At 47.2% G+C, this 16,264-nt stretch overlaps 1 protein-coding gene across 12 annotated transcripts in view; it reads left to right on the forward strand.

Moving 5' to 3' along the window:
* The window catches only part of CASK (peripheral plasma membrane protein CASK), a 217,423-nt gene that overhangs the window by 171,372 nt on the left and 29,787 nt on the right, over positions 1-16,264 (forward strand). The gene's annotated exons all lie outside the window — the stretch shown is intronic.

Genomic DNA, 16,264 nt, shown 5'->3' on the forward strand with positions numbered 1-16,264 from the left:
ATCTCCATTTCTATCGCTCGCGCGCCGCGATTCTAATCCGCGCGACTCCGGATTTCCACGCGAGGATAATGAAATTCCCGCGCGAATTCTGAATCGAATCGAGCGCGCGGAATTCACGTCTCGTCGAGCGTCGACATCATTACGACAAAATATCACACAATCGCGTGTGTCACAGAATCCCATTTGAAGCATTATAGAATCCGTGAAAATGTATCTCGCTTTCGACTATAACCGATATACTAACTATGATCCTTTGTGCTCTGTGTTAATGCGGTTTACTCCGTGCCACGGAATTCCAACAACTGGGGCCAGCTTTAACATAAAAGCGCGTGCACTAAAGCGGAATTACCAGCGCGTCGATGTATGTAATGTACGTACGATCTGTACGATAGTCCTGACTAAGCAGAATCTATCCCTTCGCGCGACGACATCGTTAAAAGAGGATTGATTCTAATTTATGCACTTGTGTTATTCGCGTTCATCAATTGATTCGTCCTCTAGCGAGCCGTGTCGTATCGTTTTGTGAAACGTTCCGCCATCTAATTAAAAAAAGTATCTGTGTGCTTTATAATCTTTTATAATTGCATCGCACGATCGATACTTTGTAACGGATAAAAGAAAATACCGTTCTCATGCGAGCGAGAGAAACAAAGAAGAATAAATAGATTGATAGATAGATAGACAGATAGAGGAGAGAGCACACGCGCTAGTTTTATATAAAACTTTTATATAAAAATTCGAACGAGCGTTCTTTTATTATATCGTTATATATGAAATTGACTTTAATACTGTAAACAGAATAAATGAAGCAATTAAAATTCTGTTTGCACTAGCATACTATCATGTCCTTCTCGCGTCTCCGAGATAAATTTAATATTTCACATCGTTAAACAATGTCTAGTTGAAAAAGAAGTCGAGTACTCCACGACACATCGCTGCCTCGCGAATAACGTAGCTGTTGTGACTTTTAGTGTCCGCGTCCATAGCGAGTAAAGAGAACACACCGTAGTCGCGCGTCTTAAAAATTCGGCTGCTACTTCGAAATGTCCGAGCCGAAACGGCTGTCGCACGCACAAATCGCGGCTTTTATTTCGGGTCGTAGCAGCCAACGATCGCAGCCGCTAAAAGCACGGACAGCGCAATTAAGGCGGTGGCCCTAACGATTGAATCCTTTTCTCTCCCCCGCGCAAGCTCCGATAAAGTGGACGGAAGCTCTTTTAGAAATAATTGGACCATAGATTACTAAGACGAAAATACACCGTGCCCACCGTGCCGCTACCTGAGCGGCAACGTACCCTTTGTCCCTTTGGCTGGATTAAAAATCTCCTGTGAACGTAAGCTTCGCGAAAATATGGCAGCAGGCGCGTGCTCCTGACGATCGTCCGCCAACTCGCGGCAAAATAGCTCTCTTGCGCGATGAAATGTCCGCTCCGGCGATCTTCCCTCCCGCTTTCCCTCTCACCTTCCGAGCCGAAACGAAACTAACATTGCCAGTTTTCGAGTGACGCGCGAAAACTCAAGACAATGCATATTCACCCATCTACTCCGGTCTTCGACTTTTTGCTTACCGCCCGTGGCACGTCTTGCCGCCTGTTTCTCTCTCTCTCTCTCTCTCTCTCTCTCTCTCTGCTTCGACTCCTTTTATAATTGTTCGCCATTAGACGAGCCCAAGAGGTATCCATTAGACCCGCGTTGGGATCTCCCAGTGACAACGAGGACGAGCTCTCATAACTTTCGCATCTTCTCTCTAACCGCCTCTCGTGCTCGTCGTGCGCGCTCGTTCCTCATGCCGCTTCCACGCCTGTTATCTGCATAATTTCGCGAGCACGTCCTATACCTCGCACACGATCGCTCTTTCTCGCTAGACCCGAAGTCGACTGATCTCGCGCCGTGTTGAATATTAAAGAAAATCTGGGATACGGAAAATTGATTTGAGATTTATGGCGGACTACCTTGGCAACGTTGCGTCGAAGCCAGATAGGGGCAGGCAGGGCAGGGAAGTGGGCATACGCGTGATATGATTTAAAGAATTGTCTTGTCGTTTGCACCATTCCACGCATAAATCCTGCGGAGATTATTCGAACGTTTGCAGTCTGCGACTGGTGATTTATTTTCGTGCTCTCTCATCGCCTATTTCGCGGTAGTGGTCGAGCCGAATCTAGCGCCGAGCGATTGGCGTTGAATTTCAATGCGAGTCATCGCGTGAAAGGGAGATTTTTCATTTATAGGGCAGACAGAGACGCACGGCGAGTGAACGGCTGGTTAAGGCGCTCATGATGGATCGATAGATAATTCAAGGGCTTCGTTAAATGAAAGCGTTGTCTTTTTGCCGCGGAAACTAGCGTTTCCTCGGGCACTCGATAAGCGTTAAATCTCTCCGTCGACAGCATCGATCTTCGAGGCGCGTGTTATTTAAAATTGATAACGACGGCGAAATGTCAAAGTAACGAAGTCACTGGTTACGGTCCTTAGCCTCAATCAGCGATCACGTCAATTTATGGTTGCATAATAATAAAAAATTGATGACGCCGTGTTTTCATTCTTTTCTTTTTTTTTTTCGTAAATATACACTTGCGTGCGTGATCTTGTTCTTTAAATTTATAAAATGGTAAAAATTATAAACGTAAAATTACCGAGACAAAATTTCTAATTTCTAATTTTTTTTTTTTTTCTATTATTACATCAAATTATTGAAAAGTGATTTAAAACCGTAAGGTAACCGAATCGCAAGGTAACTTCGACGTTTGTTGATATTATTTGAAGTTTTACGCACCCACGGCTGCATTTACGCTCTAATTGGTGACTGCGAATAACCAGCGAGTTGCCGCACAGTGAAATCTAACGTTAACGCCGAGGCGGCAGCGCGATGCGAGTTATGGAAATGTTTAAGTTTTCGTATTCAGAAATACGCGACAGCATTATTCAGCATTTGCGAGAGCGCTATAATTGTTTACGGAAGTGGATCAAATATTGGCTGTGCAGATCAAACTTTCCAACTCGCCCGGGCGGATAATCTGAAAATGACTACTGCAGTTTCTTACGCTCCTCTCCGCGTGAACGAGAGCAAGCGAGAGCAAGCGAGAGCAAGCGAGAGCCCGCTGCAAAGTTCTCGGCGACGAGGTGGAAAATCGTGACGCGGAGTTATCGAGATTTTAAGAGGCGCGAGACGTTGTTCGGGGAATTGCGGATAATGTCGGAGCTTTTCTTTAGTCGTCGTCGTCGTCGTCGTCGTCGTTGTTGTCATCGTCGCGTCACACCTTAACTTAAATACTCGCACAGCACAACTCGTCCGCCCGCAATTTCGTTCTGTTGTTTCGGTAACTCCCTCCCGACGGAAAAACCGCCCGAGAAGAGGCTTGGGGAAGGAGGAGAGGGGGAAAGGAGAAAACGCCTGGGAGGAAGTTTAGCTACCTCGTCGCCGACGAGAATAGAAAAGTTTTGTTTCCACGGTAAATACATGGACAAAGTTTCGTCTAATTGGTTAAGTCGTTAGGGTCAGGAACAAAACCGACGGCGACAAAACTTGCAACGACATAACCCGGCGCGGGATACCGGCGAGGAAAAGAAGCGGGACACGCGCGCGACTATGCAACCACGTAGGACGACAATTCGCGAATGCAGTCATGCTATCGCGACGAAATCACCGGTACATGAATATGGAACAGCTAGTTTGCTATTTAATTACGATTACACACTGGTTGCGCTGCACGCTGATCAGCTCTACGAGTCATTGATAAGCGACGATACTTCCCCCTCCCCTTCTCCTGCTCTCTCAACGAGTTTACATTTAATGCAGCTCGCATTGAGGCGGACGGTCGTTTTTTCACGGACGGCGTGTCTTCACTGTCGGTGAGTTATTAACGGTTCATTCGATTCGATGTGGCCGAATCGAGAGGCCCATTCGAGGGCGATACTTTTTATGCGTTTGAATCTCCCCTTTTTGCTCCCTTCCTGTCCGATATGCCTGGCGCTTTAGATCGGCACGTGACAAATAACATTAATCGAGCAAAATCAATATGCTCTCTGGAATATTAATTACTGTCGGACAAATAAAGCCGCGGCACACGCGATTTGTAAAATTGCGCCGTCCCGGCTTACGTTCGATTAAAATTTTTCCACGTATACACAAACCCGGTCGATTACTACATCGCCCCGAAGTAATTAATATCGGACACATACTCAACCGAGCCTCTCACTCGCGTTGCCCGAGAGAGAAATGTCACACGCACGTTATCGCTGCGCGATAACAAGTTCGTTTATATTGAATTGGTAATGCGTGTTGCATTATTTCCAGAGTCTAATTACACCTATCGGTCGGGCATTATTAGAGAGAATTGATTGTAATTTCCAGTCACGAGGTGCACTTTGCAGTCCCGATGCAGCGCAATGGTCTTTTCTCTATGACTCTCGCGCTGTTTACACCCTCAAATCGCTCGGTAACTCGCTGTATTTACATTTCGGACACGTCGACGTGGCATCGTCTCGTGATGATCGCGTCGTCGCGTTGTCACTCGATCATCGGACGCGTTAATTAGCCGTGGACCGACGCGACACGAAAGAAAAAATATCTATTGACCGATACATCAAAAATATACTCGTCTTGCACGTCCTCGCTTTCGCAATATTTTACCGCTTTGCGTAATAGTCGGCATATTTTCCGTTTGAACGCGGTAATGGAGAGCGGAGAAATGCGCGGACGAGTAAACCCGTCCGAACCGACGTGTTTAGGAGCGTAAAATCGTTGCTCGATGCGTCAGTCTAATATTTTCTAACAAATATACAGCGATACATATTCCGCATCAACTGTATCGATATTTAGCGGAGGGGCATCGATTCATTAGTCGTCTGATCGATGGGACGATAGCTTCTACTTTTATAGATATTCGCGAATAGGTTGTTTCGACACCGTCAGCTTCCGTTTCCACAACGGATACGCGATATTCTCGGTACTTTTCCGGTGCTATGAAAATATACAAACAGCACGCACATTCCGGTTGGAGTTCTCTCCGCGCAACGACGTAGTATTTAACGTTTTACGCTCGATACGCCGGTAATACCGCTCCGGCATTTAAATCGCCAAGAAGCCGGCGATGCCGGCGGCCACCGCTGCGCGTGCTGTAAAATTTGCAATATTTTTACGAGAAAAGTAGCTGCGTTATTGGCGCACGGGTGCGCTTCTCGCAGCAGCACCCCTTTTGCTCGTTTCCGCGAACGTTACGCAATGTAATACGAACGTTTCCATGCTAAGGCTCGATCAATAATGCGATATTATTGCCGAGCTTAAAAGCGCCAAAACTATTTACATCGGACTAACGGAAGTGGAAATGCGAGCGCATCGTTGGTAAATCGCACGGGAACGTACATCTCACAGCTGTTCCCCCCTCCTCTCCCAGTTAACAAACTATTTTTAAACAACGTCTGCCGACGTGTTCGCTCAGCTTCGCCCGCCGTTATCCTGCGAGACGTGTACTTTTCTCATAATCTGGCGCGATCTAAGTAACGAGATTGTTTCGTCAGTACGCCGGATTGCCCGCGATACCGCGAATTACTTTCGTCAGTCGCGAACCCCGATGCGTTTTTCATCGCTTCACTCAGCGTCGACGAGTTAGAATACCCCCGTTGGAATACCGGCGAACCGATTGCAATATATTTCGTTCATTCGATTTCGCTCGCTCATTCGCGAGCTCGCTCGCGCTAACTTACTCCCGCGTCTTCTCCCGCGATGCAAGAGTGTAGTTCCAAACGACCCGATATCCGAAAGTAGGCCGGCACTCTCGAACAATCCGCTTAATTATGTGCGCGGTCGCGAAGCACGGCCATTATTTTTAAGTACTTTTTAAGTGCGCGTGAACCTCGGCCGAGGCAGCTTTTAATTTCCCCGGCGCGACACGCGTCGGCCTCGGCAGCCGGCACAGCAACCATCTGCCTTCGTAAACTTGAAAATAGGCTACGGGAAATGGTGCGCTCTCACACACGGTTTGCCTTGAATGGGCCGTGCGATACAAGTTTATTGAAAGCCGGAAGTTGATCCACCGCGCGCCGGAGTGAATGTAGTTACCTCGCCGCCTCGACGACGAGGAGGAGGGGAGCGGGAAGGGAAAGAGGAGGACGTCTTGTCTACGCTCTCTCGCACCTACTTCCACTTCATATTCCGCGAGTCTCCTCCACCGCCTTGCTCCATCACTCCTCACGCGCTTTTTCCGCGCATGGAAAACCGCGCTGCACGCGACGCGTAGCGTAATATCTATATCAATGCGGCGATTCTCCGCCCCCTCTCTCTCTCTCTCTCTCTCTCTCTCTCTCTCTCTCTCTCTCTCTCTCTCTGCGCACACTGCACGAGTTCGCCACGGGAAATATAATACGGCTCTCAAGCGGATTACGTCCACGGTTTCTTTCAGCCGGGGCAATGCCGAATTTCTGAAGGGAAAGCAGCAGATTTCACGAGGAAACGCGCTATACTCGCACGCGCTCGCTTGCACGCGAGCGTAAAGGTCACTCTGTTTATGCGACTTGCTCGCGGTAGCTTCTACCTTAAGATTGTAAACGTAAAGATTGTACGTGCCGCGTGAGAGAGGAAGGGCGAAATGAAATTTGATTGTAAACTCGTCGGGATAAGATACGAATCCCCGTCGTCTTACCTCTTGGTTACATGATCGCGGCTTACACGAATTGTTTCACTACGTCGGTGAATGACAGATTCATGTTTCAAGATAAACTTCTAATCCGGAGGCGCTCACTCGTCACACACACACACACACATACGGGATGTTGCTTCGAAAAATTAGGACTGTGCGCACGATGGGCGCACATTTCTATGAAAATAATTTCCGTCAAGAACAATTCACTCTACGTCCGCCGGACGATCACCGTCATTCGCGAGAGTGACGACAGCGACGAAACATCTCGGTTCTATATGCGAGAACGACGCATTGAATCTCTTCGTTTTGATGAGATCCTTTCCTCTCTCTCTCTCTCTCTCTTTCTCTCTTTCGAAAATCATTATGGGAAGGGGGGGGTGGGGGGAGGGAAATAAAGAGAGGCGAGAAATCACCGCATCAGCGTGCGATAAGCGATCCGGTCGATCTTCGCTCATGGATTTATGAGTGACGAAGTCGCGGAATGATTCGATGCGATGTGAACGCGATGAGAAACGACCGTGGCGACGTGAAAAAAATGGAGCGGCGTTTCGCGGACGCGACGCGATGCGGCGCGGCGTGCAACATCCGCGGAGCTTCGCGCCTCGCGTTCGTTATAGCGAGCCACATAACCTGTCATATACATGTCCATGAAGGGGTGGATATATCTCCGAGTGCGCAGAACAAAGCGGAAGTAAGCCACGCAGTGCATTATGCCGTTCGCGATGCACCTGCGTCGTCGCGTTTTACGAGAGTGGCATTTCCGCTCGCGGGGATCCATCATTCGATCCTTCCGTGTCTTTCGCCTCCGTGAGATATTCCGGGAATTTCTGTTATTCGGCCGCGATTGTAAAGATAGCTTCATAGCGTTGCGTAATTAATTCCGTGACTTCTCTAACTCGCATACCTGGCCGCGCATGCTCCAATAACTCGCCCGGGGATTCCCGTGCTCGGGCGCTCGTCGCGTTCAGCTTTTTTCCGGAGCGAGCGACTCGCGTGAGGGAAAACTGTACACGTCGAGACGCGAGGACTAATTGGCGATGTTCGAGTCGGCTGATCCTCGATGGCAAGTTCGATAATGGATCGGTGGGCGCAAAGCCACGACAAAGATGCCGAGTGATGAGAGCGAAAGATGCTCCTTGAATTTTTATTCGTCGCCCTTCAGCGACCTCCAACGCATCGTCAACCAGACGACAACCAGTGCGCCACGTTCCACGCTAATGCGAATGTCGATCCATCCGATTTTCCTATCCATCGCGATCAATCGACAGTGTTTACTTATGCCCGGTGCGTTATTGACGATCGCTTTGCACCAGTAATCATCAATTCGTCGATTTATTTGATAATTTGCAGATGTAATCTACTTGAATGTATCTTCGGAAATTAATAATCACGCGCGCGCGCGCGCGCGCGCGGTGTAAGTAATCTTACCGCGGCTGTTGGGCGTTCGTGACTTGTATTTCTCCTTCGTACGATGTGACAATCGTCAATATTTGCTGAACGCAGTGCAAATGTCACATTGTGCGGATGAGATGATATCGACGTTGACAATGTTGTAATTGTACATGACAGCGCGGTTTAAACGCGGCGGCGCGTTTGAATGTGTCGAATCACAGAGAGGAGAGATTCTTCTCCGTCGAGGTCCTTCAAATCCGGCAGAATTTGCAGAGTTATCGTGGAATCCAAATTTTGTCTCAGCAAACTTGACAGATATATATATATATATATACCCGCATGCGGATTTTTTCTTCTCTTCTTACGTAGAAAAATGGGGACAAAGCGCACAAAGGCGTTTAGAGATAACTTCCTCTTTCCTTCTACATGAAAGTCGCGAGTCCCCGGGATAAAGTCTCTCTCGATTTCGTTCTCCGGCTTTAGTTTAAAACATAAGCCAGATATACTTTCCTCGGAGCGATCAATAAACGCGGCAAACGAGTGCCAATACCGTTTCGCAGATGCAGCGTACATACATTTACAGGGACGTGCTTCATTATCGACGTTTCTAAGGCGGAATAATGCCAGCCACGGGGAAATAATAAATTTTTTAACGACGTCGGGGTTCATTAGCAAGTACTTAAAAATACTGGGGTCAAGTCCGGTCCGCGTCCCCGTATACACACACGTACATATATCGCGCCTCCATTCTTTCTGCAGCCGACAGAGAAATTAAGTGGGGCGTCGGAGATAAAGGAAGAAAAAAAGAAAGTTAATAAATGGCCACGCAAGGCTCGCAGCAAAGCTCGTGCCGGGCGAGTACAAAGCGCGATGGCGTTACTAGATTGCGCATCAACGTTTTATATCCCCGGCATATATCGCGCGACTGCCTGAGAAACAAATTCAGTTGTTGACGGTGCGCGATGCGCTCTGACAGGCCAATTATTAAGTATAATGGAAACTTTATCACCCGCTCGCGAACCGACTGATTTTACGATACGTTATACGCGCTATTGTGGGATATGACGATACTCGACACTTTTTATGCCTGCACATATCGACTTTAATCGACAGGAGTGTAAGCTCTTTCGAAATGCACCCGGGGTCCGCCCGGGCGGGCTGGAGGAACGTTTCTTGCGCGCGAATGAAAGAATTCGATTTACGTTGCAAACACGAGACATTGTATATCTCTCTCCTCCTCCCTGTCATTCGCCTCTTCGTTCGACAACGGACTGTAAACGAGACGGACGAGGCGGTGTCAACAGTATCAAAGCACGATTTAATTGAAAGTAATATTCCGTTGTAGAGGTTCAAAATGGGAATCAATAAGGAGATGAAAAGCTCGTTCAACTTGTTTGAAACTCTTTAAGCAGTATTTCGAAACTCATGACATGCGAGCAGCAACTGCAGCTAGAGAAGAAACATACGCTCGCGATCTCTCCCACTTCGGACATTTCTCTGCCCGTGAGACTCTTTATTGCAACGTTCCGCCGTGTCGTCCTTACGGAGCTGAGGCAGATACGTTCCCGCCGTCGTTTCGACTCTGAAGAATACGTTCCGACGTCGACTCGCGCTGACTGCTGCGAACGATCGAAGTGCCAAAGTGCGAGCCCGGGAAGGCGCCATGTATGTCTATGCGCGAGGTGATAATTCGTCGCGTTCCCGGCACATTTAACGTCGACGAGAGAGAGAGAGAGAGAGAGAGAGAGAGGGAAAGAGAGAGAGAGGGAAAGAGAGAGAGAGAGAGAGAGAGAGAGAGGGAGAGAGAGAGAGAGAGAGAGAGAGAGAGAGAGAGAGAGCGACAGAGAAAGAGAGAGATCCGGTTTCTGGAGCTAGTCTCCCGGAATAAATCGGCGAAAACCAACGGGCGCTGGCAGCTTGAATCGCGTCCATTCGTCACAATCGACAGACACCGACGCTATTTTCGCGAATATGTCGATTTCCGCCCCCGCGGTCGTTCGCGCGTTCCACCTCGCCGCTTCTTCCACGACCCAGGAAGAGATTTCAGTAACGGTGAAGGACGTTTCGCGCGTCCTCCTGTGACTATTCCTTTATAAACGAGCGAGCGAGCGAGAGAGAGAGAGTGAATGTTAAAGAAATAGAGAGAGAGAGAGAGAGAGAGAGAGAGGAGGGGAAGAAACCGAGAGGATATCTCAGAGGCAAGCCGCGCGTACTCGTATGGTCATTGCTGATAATAGTAGATTGCCGGAGGGGATTGATACTATAACAATGCTTAGTCGCCGACTATACATATATACGCAATGACGGCTGGGACCATTTGTGTGATAATTGGCAGGTACCTATAGTCAATGAGTACGGGCGTGTGATTGAAAACGACGTTCCCGCGAGAGCGTCCCAATCAAGACGCTAATACGATAGTCCGTATTCGCATCGTACATTAAACACGGTTATCTCACTTTGATCCTGCGGCTCGAAACACGAATAAACAGGACGAATACAACGCACGAGACATACGGAAAGAAAGAAGAACGGAAAATTGAGACTGCACACGGTATTTGGAAGACGGTCGTTTTTCCGCGATGTTTCGTCAGTCGACGCGTCTTCTTCATCGCTCGTCTCTTCTCCACCACGGGTAATGACCGCTTCGCGTATGACAGTATGTCGAAATAAAAGTGTCATCGGCGAGAGTACGTCCCGTTTTTTCTTCCTCCCATTTTGTCGAGTCACCCCTTTTTCGACCGCATTTGTTTGTGACGATCGCGTTTGTTTGTGATGATCGGGTTTGTTTGTCACGATCGGATTTGTTTCTGGCCAACGGTTGCTCTGGCGAATCTGATAAACGTCGCCTCTGGTACCTCGCGCAATATACAATACACCTGCAACGATGAAAAATCCGACGTTACACGGAGCGTTGTTTTCGCCGGGTATTTTCGGCCGTCTTTCACACCGCTATTTCGTGCGCCTTTATTTTTTGTTTCTATTAATTTCCCCTCCGTTCGTGCAACTCAGAGTCTTCAAGAGGGTGGAACGGGACACGACAGTGGAGCATTTCGTCGAAGAAGTACGAATACGCAAAAAGATCCCGAGAAGCGCAGAAATTGAAAAAAAGCGCCACAGTCCCGGGACATTCCGCACAGATTTTAATAATCCTGCGCGCAGCGATTCCTCAAGTGAGCGAAGTCGGGACGCGCGGACCTACGTATAATTGAATTTTAATTTGCTCCGAGGGGATGGAACTAACCTTGTTGGAATAACCGCGAATATTTGGTCGCTAAGCGGTCATTGAATCGGATTTCCGCATTCCGCGATTAAATGCTGGCGATTTAGCGTTTTCCGTTGTCCTGTATTTTTCGAAGGAGGCAGAAATACTTTACCTCACTGTCCCTCGAAAGAACGTCACGTGCATAGAGGACAAATGAGCGATGCCAATAGCCGTGAATGGCCAACGAACGCGCTGACTGCATTTTATCGCGCCGGGTACGATTTGGCCGCATCCGTTCGCGCCATTTGTACAACCTTCGCGTGAAGACGAATGATTACAAATTTTAACGGCGAGCTTATACATGCCGCAATTGAAGCGGCCCGCAGCCCCGCGGTTTACCGCATGCACCCTCCGCTGCACTGTAGACCGATGAATTGGCTTCCGGACTACGAATGATGCCAGAGCCCCGCGGATATATCGCACTTCAATTTGCATGGAGCAATATTATTTTATCCTGGAATTCGACCTGCTTGCGAACCTGGTCGCTCACTTGCTTGCTCTCTCGCTCACGCGCGCGCGCATATACACGTCAATATCTGGGATAGAGTTACGTTCTCGCCGTTCCTCGCCTGAATGAAAATCCAAATCCTTGATATATGACACGCAGAGATATTATCGTTTCCCCTTTCGAATAGTATCCTGCTGTTGATTCTTTGATACCGGACGCAATCATTTGATTATAATGGAACCCGGAGAGGGATAATCGCGCGACACAGGCTGGTGGCATACCGAACATATCGGGGCAAAGAGTTTAGAAAGATGCGTTGCGCGAATTGCAGGTAGGTTGCGTGGGTCTTTCGGGTGAAACGTCTGCCTCAAAAGAACAACACCGCAAGCTCTCAGATATTGTTTCCTAAATTATTCAAATATTGTGTTCTAAATGCAAAGCACGTATTTGTCAGTCAATTTCTGAGATAAATCGTCTTTTATCAATATTTCGTTGTCTATCGGTGTTTGTTCATTCACCTTAATTAATTGATACTGGCTGTTGAAATAAGGAATTGTAAGGGGCGAAAAACGTGTCAATACCTGTAGATTTATTTACGGCATTTGCTCCGACTGAAAAGCGACGTAGGGTAGTTTTAGCAAAAATACGAATAGGTAATTTGAATCCCGTGACAAACGCTGCGACAAACAGGGGCGTCTCCGATCATTGTTTTTTCTCTCATTAGCATTTTCGCACGTTGCCATTTCTCGTGTCAGATTTGCAACAGCGTATCCGTACCCCTCCCGCGAGATAGCTCCGTGTGTCTGCGGGTAAAGCGCCGCGTGTATACATATCCCGTGTGACGGACGCTATTCGCGTAGCAATATTATGCATTATGCTATTCTGAAATTATGGTAATCCGATGTTTTCCGAATGAAAACATTCCAAGTGCGCAATTCCAGCGTGGGATGATGTATGAATACACAGTTTCTTCGACGACGGTGAACACCGCCGACAGATCTCGAAGAAGCGGATCGCACGATGAAGATAAACGACACTCGCCGCGCACGATGCAATTCGTTACGACCGTCTGATATTTCCTTTTTTCTTCAATCGATAATAGATTTCTAAAAAAGGAAGAGAGAGAGAGAGAGGGATAGAGAGAGGGAGAGAGAGGGAAAATTGACGAGAGGAGGAAGGCGGAAGAAAGGGAGAGAGAAACGATAACGCTGCACCGGCGCGACGGCGGCGGCTCCGTGGCCGTCTTCGATTAATGAATATCCGATGGCGCTAATGTAATTAACGGCATTCGATTAACGGCCCCGCGAGCGAAAACCGTCGAAATAACCCGGACACAACTGTCCCCGTTTTTCTTGCATTAGGTATGCAACCGCAGCGCGCTGCTCTCCGCACAGATGGCGCGATAAAGAGACAAAAACGCGGTCGCGCTATCATATTAAGATTAATTCGTTATTTATGGTTTATACCGCACCGCTCGTCTTTCCTGTCTTGGTAACATTACTTCGCTTCGTTGTGGCTGTTTCCTTTCTTTCCTCGCAACAAATTGTTTGTGGTGAATTCTCCCTCTCTCTCTCTCTCTCTCTCTCGCTCGCTCGCTCGCTCGCTTTCATGTTAATGGACGCTTGCGAAACGCGCAATTCTTACGCGGGCGCAATCAAGAACATGGAGGACAATTTAGACAGAAACTCGCGAGACGAACGCGTTCTCTCTTCGCACTCGCACGCTTTCGTCGGTCGACCTTTCGCATACTCGCATACATATCATCCGAGAGTGATCTATCTTTCAGTTCATCTTCTCCCGCAGTTTCATCCCCCGTTCGTGACCGTAACAGTAGAGACACCAGCAGCGACGACAACTCCGTGGCGTATCCGAAATATATTTTTTCCGAGTGCGATTTGCATATAGATTAGACGCGCGGGTACGCGAGAGGGGAGATGTAGAAACGTGTCGCGGCTATCAACTGGGTCGCAGGTGACGAGTTTGACCGCGTTTCAGGTGAGCTGGAACTGTCCTTGGAGCAAGTGTGTTCATGCGCGACCTCTCGGAGAGGCGCTCGCATCTACGAACGCTACGAATGCGTAGCGATATCTTTCATTTTTTATGTATGTCAGCAGCTTCGCCGACGTCCTGTGAGTTTTTCGTGCACACTATAGGTATGCTCTGAAAATATCTCACACAGGCTGTTAGCTGTAAAATATGAATCATGTACAGTAGTAGCGTATCGTGAAATCGACGTGAAACAAGCTTGAAGACTGATATCCCGCTGAGATTCTTCGCGAGATACCGTCGAAGTTTCTTACACGATATCCTCCGAGTGTACGTTTCGATGAAACCGAGACTAACCGATGAAGGATTACACAAACATGTGATTAGGGTGTCGGGAACGCGCGTAGCAGCCTCAAAGCGAAGATCGGGTTCACGACGCAAACAAGCCGCGAGTTCACCTGTCACACAGTTCGGAGGCCACGACGGGTTAAGATTTAAGCTCGATCGACCAACAACTGAAGTTTAGAACCCAAATACCGCTATTGAACTACAAACTCAGTTACCGCTGCCCATAAAGTGTCTATTCAACTAATCTACCGACGGGCAGCGTGTAACGCGAGAAGTTGCCGCATGGAGCTTCGGCAAATATCATATCGGAGTCAACATTTGGAGAGTTCGGCTATCTCCAATATCAGGCACGCAAGATTCGACTTGGCGATGTAAATCCGATTTATAAAGTACACAAAGTCGGAAACATCCGACGATACTTATTAACACACAGCGATCTGAGTAATCCCGTACACGCTTCGTCGGAGTAAATTTAATTACGTTACGCTAATACAACGCGTTGATCGTTGAGCGAACGCCAACGCCCGCGCGGATATCCAAAATTGAAAATCGCTTCGTTACGCTCCGACGTGAGAGGGCAAAAAAAAAAGAATAAACGACCGATCGCAAATTCTGGATTCGATCGAGCAAATTGATATTCAAAAGTTCATACGCGAACGTTCCGGGCGACGACTAATCCTCGAACGATCAATTTCCGAACGTCGTCTGTCGTTTTTCACAGCGCTCGCGCTTGGCCGACGAAAACATCGTAAGTTTCGCAGAGTACCTTTCTTTCCGCCAGGCTGAGTATTCATATGCGTCAAATGCACGGATGCGCTGTGACGCACTTCCGCCTTCAGCGAATTTCACGAAAAGTTGTCGAATTATGAAAGAGTACGTGTATTTCGACGCAAGCGACGCAAATTACTCCACCCCGCCCGTATCAACGTCATATTTCGTATGTTGAAGCAGTTATAACAATAAACGACATGTTTGTCGATAACACACAAAGACGTGCCACAGCCTGCAGCAGAGTACGATGTTTGCACGTACACAAGTACGTTAACAAATATGTAATATGCTTGCAAAGTTGTTAAACTTGATTGTTTATTTGTTTATCGTGTGTCGCTGTATATGCGCGACGTTAAAATCAGAATTTACATTTGAATTTAGATGAAAGCTGATAATTTAAATATAAATGAAAATGCATATATTTTACACTCTTCCAGTTTGGTGGAGACGCGTATACCGCCACTTACTTAAACGCGACGTGCGACGTGCTTTCGTTCGCATGGAAAATCATTATTCGAGCGCGCACGTCGCGTTTAAGACATGTAATTTCGCACAACACCACCGAGCAGCTGACGTGTAAAAATAATCAAGCGCTATAATATCGCGCTGCGTTCGCGCGCTATTTTCGCGAGAAATAACTTCTCTTCCGGCGCGATGCATTATCCAGAACGTCAACCGAAACGTCAACACGAACTATGTTTTGCACCGATAACGAGCTCAACATTCATATTTAGATCCGCGCGTTCCGCGAAGAGGACATAATCAACGATCGATATATGGTCATTTGTTTCCTCTCCTTGCGCAATTAATGCGTTCTTTTCGTAAATATTGAAACCGAGAGCAAGGGTGAATGAATAGGGAGCGATTTGTCAAATTTTCAACACACGTCGCAAAAATTCACCGCCATTAACAAAATCGTTCGCCTATATATGTACCCAATGAATAAATGTATACTCGTTAAATAAATATTATATATAATAAAGTCACTCATATTATTGGTATTATTCGGATTACCCGATAATACCTATTTTTTACCAGTGATAGAAAAAAACAATACTAGATTATGTAAAAGTACGCTTTTTTCGGTCTGCGTCGTCCCCTTCTCCTTTTGTTTCATTGCGACGCGCAGTGGGATGTTTGTACCAAAAAGTTGGCCAAAATTATCTTTTGACGAATTTCGGTTTGAAACGTGCTACTAATTATATATATTATATCATTATGCAGATTTCGTACAAGTTTTCATGAAATAACGTGCAAATATATATGTAAAAATATCTTAATAATTAAGAAAGCATAATATTGCACTTCAGTAAGTATTCAACTAGACAAACTCCAAAATTCTTCACCCAATGAGTGTTTTCCATCTTCAGAATCAACGTCATTTTCATCTATTGAAATATCTCCTCTTCTTGGTGTGGT

The sequence above is a fragment of the Harpegnathos saltator genome, unplaced genomic scaffold (assembly GCF_003227715.2).
Source record: "Harpegnathos saltator strain DR-91 unplaced genomic scaffold, Hsal_v8.6 scaffold140, whole genome shotgun sequence".
In the NCBI taxonomy this organism is placed as follows: Eukaryota; Metazoa; Arthropoda; class Insecta; order Hymenoptera; family Formicidae; genus Harpegnathos; species Harpegnathos saltator.